The sequence below is a fragment of the Schistocerca nitens genome, chromosome 4 (genome assembly GCF_023898315.1).
Source record: "Schistocerca nitens isolate TAMUIC-IGC-003100 chromosome 4, iqSchNite1.1, whole genome shotgun sequence".
NCBI lineage: Eukaryota > Metazoa > Arthropoda > Insecta > Orthoptera > Acrididae > Schistocerca > Schistocerca nitens.
In genome coordinates, this window is record NC_064617.1 from 783,565,478 (window position 1) to 783,577,146 (window position 11,669).

Sequence of the window (11,669 nt, forward strand, 5' to 3'; positions counted from 1 at the left end):
TCGATTCCTGGACCGACGGTTCCCAAAAACGTGGATTGGCATAGGTGATCCCGTACCATGACCTGCTCGATCCCCAGATGTGTCCCCTCTGGACTTTTTTGTGTGGGGAGAGATACGCAACCTTGTTTACACAACTCCTGTTGCATCAGAAGAGGATCTGGTAGCCCGGATAGTAGCAGCAGCAGGAACAATTCAAGGTACTCCTGGGGTTTTTGCCCGTGTCAGACAAAACATGATCCGACGGTGTCTATTTTGTTTACTTCTCAATGGAGGCATTTTTGAAAATCTACTGTAATTCAAATTGGGTTGTGTTAATGTGTTGTCTCTTGGTCATAAAAAATGGAAAAGTGTTTGTTGGTTTAATTAATTCGCCGCCAGAGAAATCTTCCTCTACCGGTTTAAATACTCCTCATAGGAAAAAATGACATTAGGGAAAAGTATTTGTCTTGTTGTCCCCTACAACCTCCCAGAGTTTGTCGGTTTAAATACTTTTCACCCTGTATACACGCACTTTTCTGAGTCTGATAAGATTAGTATATTAACCACAAAAATCAATGCATTTTCGTCATTCAAATGTGTGTGTTCTATGCTAGTTTTCATTATATATACTGAATATGGAAAAAAACACTTTTCCCGTGTTTGCTTCGACTATGCCGTAAAAGTTTCGCTGGGAAGTCCCGACCTCTCCTCATGCAATTCCATACACTGTGGTGGAGTAGGCCATAGGATAGTGATCTGCACATATACATGTCCACGAGGTCCAAAGGGCAGCGCATCGACGGATCTGTCATTTACATTCTAGTCATTCGGGTGGAAAGTTTTCCGACGTGCTTATGGCCATATGACGAGAGTTAACAGACTTCGAATACGGAGTGGTAGTTAGAGGTAACGTAAAAAGACATTTCATTTTTTATATCGTCAGGGAATTAAGTATTCCGCGTTCCATAGTGTCAAAATTATGCTTCGAATATCATATTTCTGATGTAACTTCTCGCCACAGACAATGGAGTTCGCGATGGCCTTCACTTAACGACCGAGAGCAACTGCGTTCGCGTAGAGTTGTCAGTGCTAACAGTCAAGCAACACTGCACCAAATAAAGTTGGAAATAAATGTGGGGCGTACGACGAACATAACTGCTAGTACAGTGTGGCGAAATCTGGCTGTAATGGGCTATGGCAGCAGACGACCGACACGAGTGGCCTTACCAACAGTATACCAACTGCCAAGCCTCTCCTGGGTTCGTGATTATATCGGTTGCATCCCAAACGACTTGAACTCCCTACAATCGTGAAATGATTCCTGAAGTTGCTAAGAGCTAATGTTAGGGTTAGAGGGTTTCAAAGATCCCACGAAGACACTGACCCAAGTTGTCAGCAAGGCACTGTGCAAGTTGGTGGTGGCTCCGTAAGATTTGGGCTGAATTTACATGAAATGGACTGTGTGCTCTGGTCCCACTGAACAGATTATTGACAAATGTGGTTATGTTCGTTTACTTGGGGACAATTTGCAGCCATTCGTTGTTTTGATGTTCCCAAACAACGATGGAATTTCTATGGACGACAACGTGCCATGTCAACCGGACGCCGTAGTTTGCGATTCATTTGAAGAAGTGTGGAAGTATCAGATACTTAACGGTTTCTGTATTTGTTTAGAAAGACCAAATCACCTTACTCAAAAATCTCATATTATCAGAAAGTGAGTCAGCTGTTAATAGCACCCTTGGTCTTTCGAGATCCTCTGGGATAGAGGATGCTATATCTCTTACGCGAATGTATGCCAGAGGGGCAGAACGCGTTCTCCTGTTATGTAATTTGTACAAAATTTGATAAACAGAAATTTCTGGCTGTTTAAGCAACGCCATTTATGTTTCACAACTCTAGCTATCCAACATGATCAACGTATTCTTCAGGAGCTCTTACAATGCCGGAATCGACGTGGTCTCATAGACTGCAATAGGCTTGCTTACTAACGCTTTTCGTGACCGAGTCCAAGAAACATGAAAAATGATACAAATTGTTCATATCTTCTGTTGAGATCTTATCCTGCAGTAAAGTGGTAATCTTCCAGGTTTTTTATCGGCATGGGACATGTGTTCATAACATTGTAATGGGGCTCCTCCGCTCTACAGCCTTATGACTCTATGCAATCACTAGTGACTCTCAAACGAAAGTACTCTTTTACTAAATACAAGGGAAATTAACCTGGTTGCCACAAAAAACTTCCCTGAGACCACATCTCGTGATGAATCGTAACTCTTCTGCACATCCTCAAGACATCCTGTACAGGAAATACACTCACGTTGGCCCATTAATATCTGTGTATACACAGTCTTGACGTGACTACTCGATGCCGGCCCTCTCTTTTTGTGGGTAAAGTACCCTTCTTAGTGGATGTGATCCCACCGCGATTCTTTCTTGTGGACGGAATTGTCGCCCGCACCGTATCGTGATTGCTTTCACGGCCGTTCTAACATTCTGCGGGGTGTCTGTTTGTTCTATATCGTATCTCCCTACCACTTTCGCGCAACGACGCTCTGAGCGTGTTTTTTAGGGGATTCACTAGTTTGAACCTGGGACCTGTTGCTGGTAAGGAGACGCCAGACCACACATGACATGTAGAGTTCAGAAGAGTTCAGTGAGACTAGCGATGATATAACCAAATACTTAATGGTTTCAGCGTCAGCTCCACTGCACTCCCTGTAAAACAATCTTAATATAAACTAAATTTAGTGGAAGGGGTTCAAGGCTATCCTATTTTTAGTTAGCTGGTAAAATAACGTCGAAAAGGCAGTTAAGTTTACCATTGGAAATTTTATTCTACTCACAAAACATTGTTTATAAATTGCACTATTGGTAAAAGGAAATTTTTTAATACATGATGGTAAAAACCAACTGCGTTCAACAAAAATGCGAACGAATATTCCCTGTGTGGGTTTCCAAGTTCTACAATGGATCAAAGGATGACCTATCCCATATCACATCTATAATCTAGGTTTAAATTAAGTTTCACAAAAGAGAAAACTATCAAAATGGTCTACAGTAACCCTCAATTATCTTTACTTACTTATTAACTTGTCGTAAATTATAGTGGCTGATTTGGCTCCTCAATAACTACACAACAGAAAAATCATCGCGTTTAAGATTTCTACTTCAAGTGGCAAATGTGAACACCATGAGCTTTAATTGACGATCGACACTAGTATTACGCAAAAAGGGGGTGTAACAGATGAGATTTCTACAGTTCTGAGAGAAGCTTTATGCGGTGTTATGCGGCATCGCGTGCGTTCATTACCCTGTCGGTGTTCGTCAGGGGGCGGCGGGCAGCACAGCTCCGCTCACCTCGCCGTCTCGGAAGCAACTCTCTCCTAACTTCTCCTTACTACAATTTACCGAAGTTGGTTTAAAAAAAACTGTTTGGCTGTATTTTCATCTGACCAATCAGGGTCTCAATGTTAACCTTAAGCTCCGCCTACAAAAATTCTGTCTATCCAATGAGAAACGTTATACTTTTCATGGTGGGGCAATGTTTTTAAAGTTTGCAACGTAACAGAGACGCGAAAAAGTCTCACGCTAAAACTTGCAGCTGGTGTGGTCCTTTCAGTGCTATCGTAAGATCTATACTGTTCTTCTGGAGGGCTCTATCTTTTAACATGGGCTGGGGGGTGGTCCTGACATAACAGAGACGCGAAAAAGTCTCACGCTAAAACTGGCGGCTGGGGTGTGGTCCTAGCGGTTAGGTGGCGACGTGGGTGTCCGTCGCTTATCGTTGTGTCTTCCCGCTTAACACGGTTCTGCTCTCGGCTTCTGTTCTCGTTTATCGCCTCGGAACTGCGTCTGTCTCACGGTGGGAAGGTATGACATGCATTTAGGCATCCTTGAGTTGGTCTGTGGTATTCCATTTGCTCACTCGTTACTCGTATTACTTTGGTTAATTTAATGTCACGATTTATTCGGAGCTATGTGACATACTACTGGATTTGCTTATCATGTCAGGGTTTTCATGGAAGGTGTTGGATTTGCCTGACACCTTACACCGTGTATCTCTTGAGGTCTTGGAGTTTTCTGATTTTCCTTCTTCCCTTTCATTTTATTGTTTCAGTTATCATTGGAAAAATGAAACATAAAGGTTTCGTAAGTCATTCCGCAATTATCCATGTTGTACAATCTCTACTAAAAACAAGTACACTATCTCAATTAAATTTGTAACAGAAATATTGCGAAATTAATGTTTTCGTGAGTTATTATAACTTGGACGATCAATAGTAACACGAACCATGACTATAAACCATTACTTTTAATTTTACACCTGTGTTTTACACGGTGTATTTCAGTGTATTTCATGCTATGATGGAGAGCGGAGAAGCATCAACGTTGGAGCACACTAAACACAGGTCATTGCGTTCCCCTTTGAAAGAAATACTTTTAATTGTCTGTGACTTGCAGTCTCAAAATCCCCTTGTGTATATTACAATGGGAATTATTTTTAAATTTTAATATAATGTTGTAGTAATAAAGTGGCTGAAACAGTATACGATGCATTGAAAAAGAAAGGCAGTAAATTAAATCCGCTGACTGGTTTGTAATGTCATTGTATACGGGAGAACGTTTGCTACCTATAAGAGCATTGAGGACCCATACTTGATGCTTCAGGGACACGAGCGCACACCCACGTGACAAGAGCGACCCCGCCCGCTGTACTCATTAGTGCTGAAATCAGATAACTGGGGGTCCCAGAAGCAGACCAAAGAAGTATAGTGCGTTTATTAACTGCGGAAGGAGTTTTGGAAACGGAAATTCACTATAGAATGACTTACGTGATCGAAGAGCATTGGGTGCCAGTTGCAAGGTTCAAGGCGTGGCACAAGTGATTCTAGAAAGGAAGGATGTCGTTAGCCGATGCCTCACTTCCTGGAACGCCACGTCACGTTACCAACAGGATCGTCCGGTGGATGGATATCCTCGTAATTAAAGGTCTGGCATCTCCTCACAGGTAGGATGCAGTGTCGGAGATTCAACGGACATGCAGTGCACCCAGCACATTAGCGCCCTTCTTGAAAGAATTTCCGTTCCTAGCACTCCTTCTGCTACAAGGGAAGACCCTACACACGTTTCCCCTTCTTTGGAAACGTCCATTTCTCTGTTTTCAGCATTAGTGAGTGCTGTAGACGGTCGACACGTGTACGTGGTCGCTTCGTGATGACGGGCGTATCCGCCCTACTTACTCTCTTAGCGAATTTGGGGACTCAGATCTCCTGTACAGAGCCGGCCGAAGTGGCCGTGCGGTTGAAGGCGCTGCAGTCTGGAACCGCAAGACCGCTACGGTCGCAGGTTCGAATCCTGCCTCGGGCATGGATGTTTGTGATGTCTTTAGGTTAGTTAGGTTTAACTAGTTCTAAGTTCTAGGGGACTAATGACCTCAGCAGTTGAGTCCCATAGTGCTCAGAGCCATTTCTCCTGTACAGAACACAGCTTCTTCCGTGGGCAACGGCTTCACGGTTCCTCCAGAGGTGTTCGTTTCCTTTTGAATTAACGTTATATTCGCTCTAGAAAAGCCAGTTATAGCATAGTAGAAACATTTTATTGGTAATAGGAAAACTGTTTTTGATGTTTTCTTACCATGACTCAAATAATAGGTCAAGTAATGGTTCAGATGATCGAAATTATCTACATCTCCATACACTCTCGGCACGCCACCGTATGAGCTGGGCGAAGTCATTTTATTTACTGTTGCACTCTCAAATAGAACGAAGAAAAAGCACCTGACTATATGCCTACGTACGAGCCCTAATTCACCTTATCTTCGTAATCCTAACGCGAGATATACGGTGATGGTAGTAGAATCATTCTGCAATGAGCTTCAAATGCCAGTTGCCTAAATTTTTTCAGTGGTGTTCTTCGAGAGGAACGTCGCCTTCTCAAAGGTGCTTCCCAACACCTGTGAGTTCTTGGACCTACCGTTAACGAATCTGAATTTCTTCTATGTCCCCCTTGAATCAGACCTGGTGCGGATCCAGAACACTCGAGCCGTACTCAAGAATGGATCGCAACACTGTCCTACACTGAGGAGCCAAAGAAACTCGTACAACTGCCTAATATCGTGAAGGCCCCAGCGAGCACGCAGAAGTGCCGCAGCACGACGTGTCATGGACTCGGTTAAAGTCTGAAGTAGTGCTGGAGGGAATTGATGCCATGAATCCTGCAGGACTTCCCATGAATCTGTAACAGTAGGAGGGTGTGGAGATCACTTATGAACAGCACGTTGCAAGGCATCATGTCTGGGGAGTTTGGAGGACTGCGGAAGTGTTTAAATTCAGAAGAGTCACTCTGTAGCAATTCTGGACGTGTGTGGGCTGTTGCCTGTCCTGAAACTGTCCAAGTCCGTCGAAATGCACAATGGACGTCAATGGAAGCACATGATCAGAACGATGCTTACGTAAGTGTCACTTGTCAGCGTCGTATCTAGACGTAACAGGGGTCCCCTATCACTCCAACTGCACACGCCCCACACCATTACAGAACCTCCATCAACTTGAACACTCCCCTGCTGACATGCAGAATCCATGAATTCATGAGGTTGTCTCCATATACGTACACGTCCAGCCGCCCGATACAATTTGAAACAAGACTCGTCCGACCAGGCAACAGGTTTCTAGTCATCAGCAGTCCAATGTCGGTGTTGACGGGACCTGGTGAGACGTAAGGCTTTGTGTCGTGCAGTCATCAAGGACACACGAGTGGGCATTCGGCTCGAAAAAGCCATATCGATGATGTTCCGTTGAATGGTTTGCATGCTGACATTTGTTGATGGCCCAGCATTGAAACCTGCAGCAATGTGCGGAAGGCTTGCATTTCTGGTTGCATTTCTGTCATGTTGAACGATTATCTTCAGTCGTCGTTGATCCCGTTCTTGCAGGACATTTTTCCAGCCGCAGCGATGTCGGAGATATGATGTTTTACCGGAGTCATGATATTCACGGTACACTCGTGAAATGGTCGCACGGGAAGACCCCCCCCCCCCCGGCCCCTCCCCTTCATCACTACCTCGGAGGTGCTGTACCCCACCGCTCGTGTGCCGACTGCCGACTATAACACAACGTTCAAACTCACTTAAGTCTTGATGACCTACCATTGTAGCTGCAGTAACCGATCTAACAACTGCGCCAGACACTTGTCTTCTATAGGCTTTGCCGTCCGTAGCGCCGTATTCTGCCTGTTTACATATTTCTGTATTTGAATACGCATACCTATACAAGTTTCTTTAGCGCTTCAGTGTATATGTAGTCTCCTTTACAAATGACCTACACTTTCCTAAAATTCTCACAATGAGCCAAAGTCGACCATTAACCTTCTCTACCACAATTCATAAATGGTCGTTGCATTTTATATCCCTTTTCAACGTCTAGGCTAGATATGTAACCGACGTTACTGCGTGAAGCAGCACTCTACTAATGCTGTATTCGGACGACAAGGGATTTTTTTCCTTACTCATCTGCATGAAACTACATTTTTCTACATTTAGAGCTAGCTACCATTCATAACACGAATTAGAAATTTTGTCTTCCATCTTGCATCCTCCAACTGCCTATCAGTGTCGACACTCTCCCGTACACCACAGCATCATCACATTGCTACTCACTCTGTCCATAAGATCATTTACATTTACTTAGAGTAACAGAGATCCTATAACACATGCTTGGTGCATTCCTGACGATCCGCTTGTCTAAGGCGAACACTTGCTGTCGAGGACAACATACTGGGTTTTGCTGGCCGCGGTGGTCTAGCGGTTCTAGGCGCTCAGTCCGGAACCGCGCGACTGCTACGGTAGCAGGTTCGAATCCTGCCTCGGGCATGGATATGTGTGATGTCCTTAGGTTAGTTAGGTTTAAGTAGTTCTAAGTTCTAGGGGACTGATGACCACAGATGTTAAGTCCCATAGTGCTCAGAACCATTTGAACTGGGTTCTGATACTTAAAATTCTTCGAGAGATACACCTATCTGGGATCCTGTCCCGTATGTTGATTCCGTCGTTAACAGTTTGCCTGTGTAAGGTCTCATCATATGTGATACAAGTGGAATTGTTTCATCAACTACAAGAGCGTAAAGGAACTCGAGTACGTGTTTCGTATTGTAGTAACAGATAGAACATTATATCCAATCTTCTGGCCGGAATCTGCGTTGAACACCTTCAAAAGTGCTCCTGGGTGTGCTGAGTCTTGCGTAGCGATGGGTCGGACGTCCTTGTCGTTGACAGAACTTACGCATGTCGGTTTGATAAGGTCTGTACTTGAACTACAAAGAGATATTGAATACACGTCTGAAGGAACAAAATGTCTTTTGTCGTCTAAAGTAAGAAATAAAATAATCGGTAGCGGGTCATGATCATCAGTCTGGAAACAATGAAGTGAAGGTATCCAAAATTTTCTCTGCTTTGACGGACTGTTATCCGCCATTGTATAAAGATATCTAAATACGTAAACTTTGAGAGAACTTTAAAATATAAGAAGAAAATACGAGACTTAGTGATCTATTGTCAGTACCTCAACATAATCGATATATATCTTTTACCTCTGACAATCAGTAGTTCGATTGCTACGTTTCATCTTTGACAACGATTATCTCTGCCGAGCACTTATAAACGACTACCACGTTCCCCCTCTCTCCCTCTTTTTCGCAATATGTATGTCGCTCACTGTCCGACACATGAACTGGCAAGATTCAACGGAAGCAGAAGCATAGTGCTGCCATATCCCGGCTCCTAGGGTTATTTACCTGTTTCTATGTTTGTCGGCCGTTTAACGTCTGGTTGCGTGCCTACCGGTTTGGTTATTCATCGCAGTTTTTACGGTTTGGTCCTGCTGCCACGAGGAGGGGGCGCTTCTCACCGCATGTTTACTTCAGTACAACTTGCAGTAACAGTGCTCACTTCCCGTTCAGTAGGTAAATGAGACACACTGAAGCTTTCTGAGATAAATTTGTATGTAACAGACGTTGCGGTCGCATCGTTTTTGAGACATTTAGTTGCTTAGTTACGGATACGTGAATAGTGCTGCCTATCAATTACAGATGCATATAAACGTGGCAGCGTTTAGCCATTCGTAAGTAGAGATATTTATGGCTGAGTTTTAGCCGTCCACTGTAGTTCCTAGTCTTTCGATTAATCTCTAATCCGCCTCTGTTCTGATTTATTTATGCTCTAGGACGTTCCTGACGGTTGCAAAAAGTGACTGATATACATCAGGCATCGTTGAAAGATGGTTTTAGCTGTTCCACTTTCCAGGACTATCGCTGATGAGTCAAGCATGTTAGATGTGCTGCCTTTTAACTGAGGCTGGACATGTACGCTTTGTACAGATTTTAGAATGTGCTCTATATAATTTTTGACCTTATTTACTTTTGTACTACCGGTAGCTTTCTCATTGATTTTACGGTTTAGACATATAGTTCATTTTTAATTTAAGGTCGTACTTGAAGATTGGGCTCAGTTACCAAAACCTGTCTGTGTATGATTTCAGCAATAAAAAATGTGTACAACTGTAGCGGAAGTTTCAGATATAAACCATCTCTGAAGATTTCCAACACAGCTTGTAAGCGTATTGTCATATCGCTGGCTTAGTTGTAGAGTATCTTTGCGGGCAGCCGCTTCGATAGAGAGTCGAGCACCGGACACGGAACTGTTGTGTAGTGTGTAGGTCTGCATGTGATAGGTATTGTTAGTATTGAAGTTGAAGTGTTGCTACAACGGCTATTATAGTAAGGTGATGAAATATGGAAATGGTTCAGAGGAAAATGCGGCAAGAAGAAATTTAAAAATGTGTAGTGCTGCTGATAACGTATTTGTGTGTCCTCTCGTTGCGTGTCGTACCGTACTGTATCAATCATCCGCGCCGTGTTCGGTCTCCCAGAATGAACTGATGTGAATCAGTAAAAAATTAGTTACCATAAAAGAGTGCAGTCAAGTGCCAGTGATTTGTAGCGAGAGTGAGGGCGTGCGTTCGATCATCGTTTCCGCATTATCAACAATCAGCCGCGCCGCGACGGTTACGTGCACGCTGGTACAACTGAGAACTGTAACTTTAACTTTGTGAACAGTGTTAAAATATCATTACTAGTGTCAAGGAGGACTGGTACCAAATATCTGTGCATGCGTGACGAGCGTAAGAACATTCGTGCGATCAGTCGGCTTCCACATCATCAACAATCACCGGCGTCGTGTCGGTTACGCATGCGCTCGTCCGAATAATATTGTGGACTGTTAATCAACCATTAATTGGGATTACACTTCTGAATTAGAATGTAAACAGTGCAACCTGCGACTTTCTTTTATCGTCTCAGAATATAGTTGTTCATACCAGACGTCGGACAGTGTTGTGGTTTAACGTTGAGTGGCTCCCCTTGTAACGTTCCCTGGCAGCACACAGACTGTTAATAAACTGAAATGTCGTTTAATTGTACTATGTACGCCGCTATGAAGCAATTCGCATGCGCTGTAATAGTTTAACAGAAAATATTATTTAATTTTGTATAAAGGACGTTGGTTAGTATTGTAATATTTTCTGTAATAATATTCTCGATGTATTTATGATTGTAATATTTCTATACTCATAATGTAATTACGAAATATGTTAATATCTGCGATGAAATAATGTAAACTATAGCCACAGAGGAAAATAATGTTGTAAGATTACAAAGAGATATTAATAAGCAGCAATAGTATAAATAGCACTACATAATGTGCATTCTTAATCGTCTTCCTCGAGAGCTGAGAGAGAGAGGAACCTGTGACGTAGCATTATATGCATGAGTAGACTTCTTTTGTCTGTATCTGTCTTATCCGCCATTCGAGGAGAAATTACAAAGGTGTGTTATTTTAATTATTGTTGTGGTCTAAATACATTATAATCCATCAAAATTGTGTATTACTTGTGGTGTCACCGCCAGACACCACACTTCCTAGGTGGTAGCCTTTAAATCGGCCGCGGTCCGCTAGTATACGTCGGACCCGCGTGTTGCCACTGTCAGTGATCGCAGACCGAGCGCCGCCACACGGCAGGTCTAGAGAGACTTTCTAGCACTCGCCCCAGTTGTACAGCCGACGTTGCTAGGAATGGTTCACTGACAATCACGCTCTCATTTGCCGAGACTATAGTTAGCATAGCCTTCAGCTACGTCATTTGCTACGACCTAGCAAGGCGCCGTATTCAATTGATATTTATATTGAAGCATGTACAGTCAAGAGCAATGTACACCAATTATGGATTAAAGTTAAGTATTACATCATCTATGTACTTTATTTGCAATTCTCAAGAAATTGTCCAGTTCCAGACCTCACGTCAGTCAGCGTGTAATTAAACGCGTGCATTTCGGCCTCCTCTAGCAACACGGTGTAGGCACTTCTGCCAACACTTCATATGGCGAGAAGAATTAACGGTCGTATTGCTCTAATTTACATGTGTCATGGCTTCGCCACAATCTCCAGGTGTACTGTCCAAATTTTATCGCTTGCAGAATCAGCAGACGCAGGCGTTATTGGATGCCCTTGGACAGCTCGTCCGGGGTCAATGTGCAATGCAAAACGATGCGGCCGCCGCCGCTCCACCGCTACCGCAGCCACAACATGCAGTTGCACCACCTTTTCGTGCTTTTGATGCAGCACTGGAAAGCTGGACGAA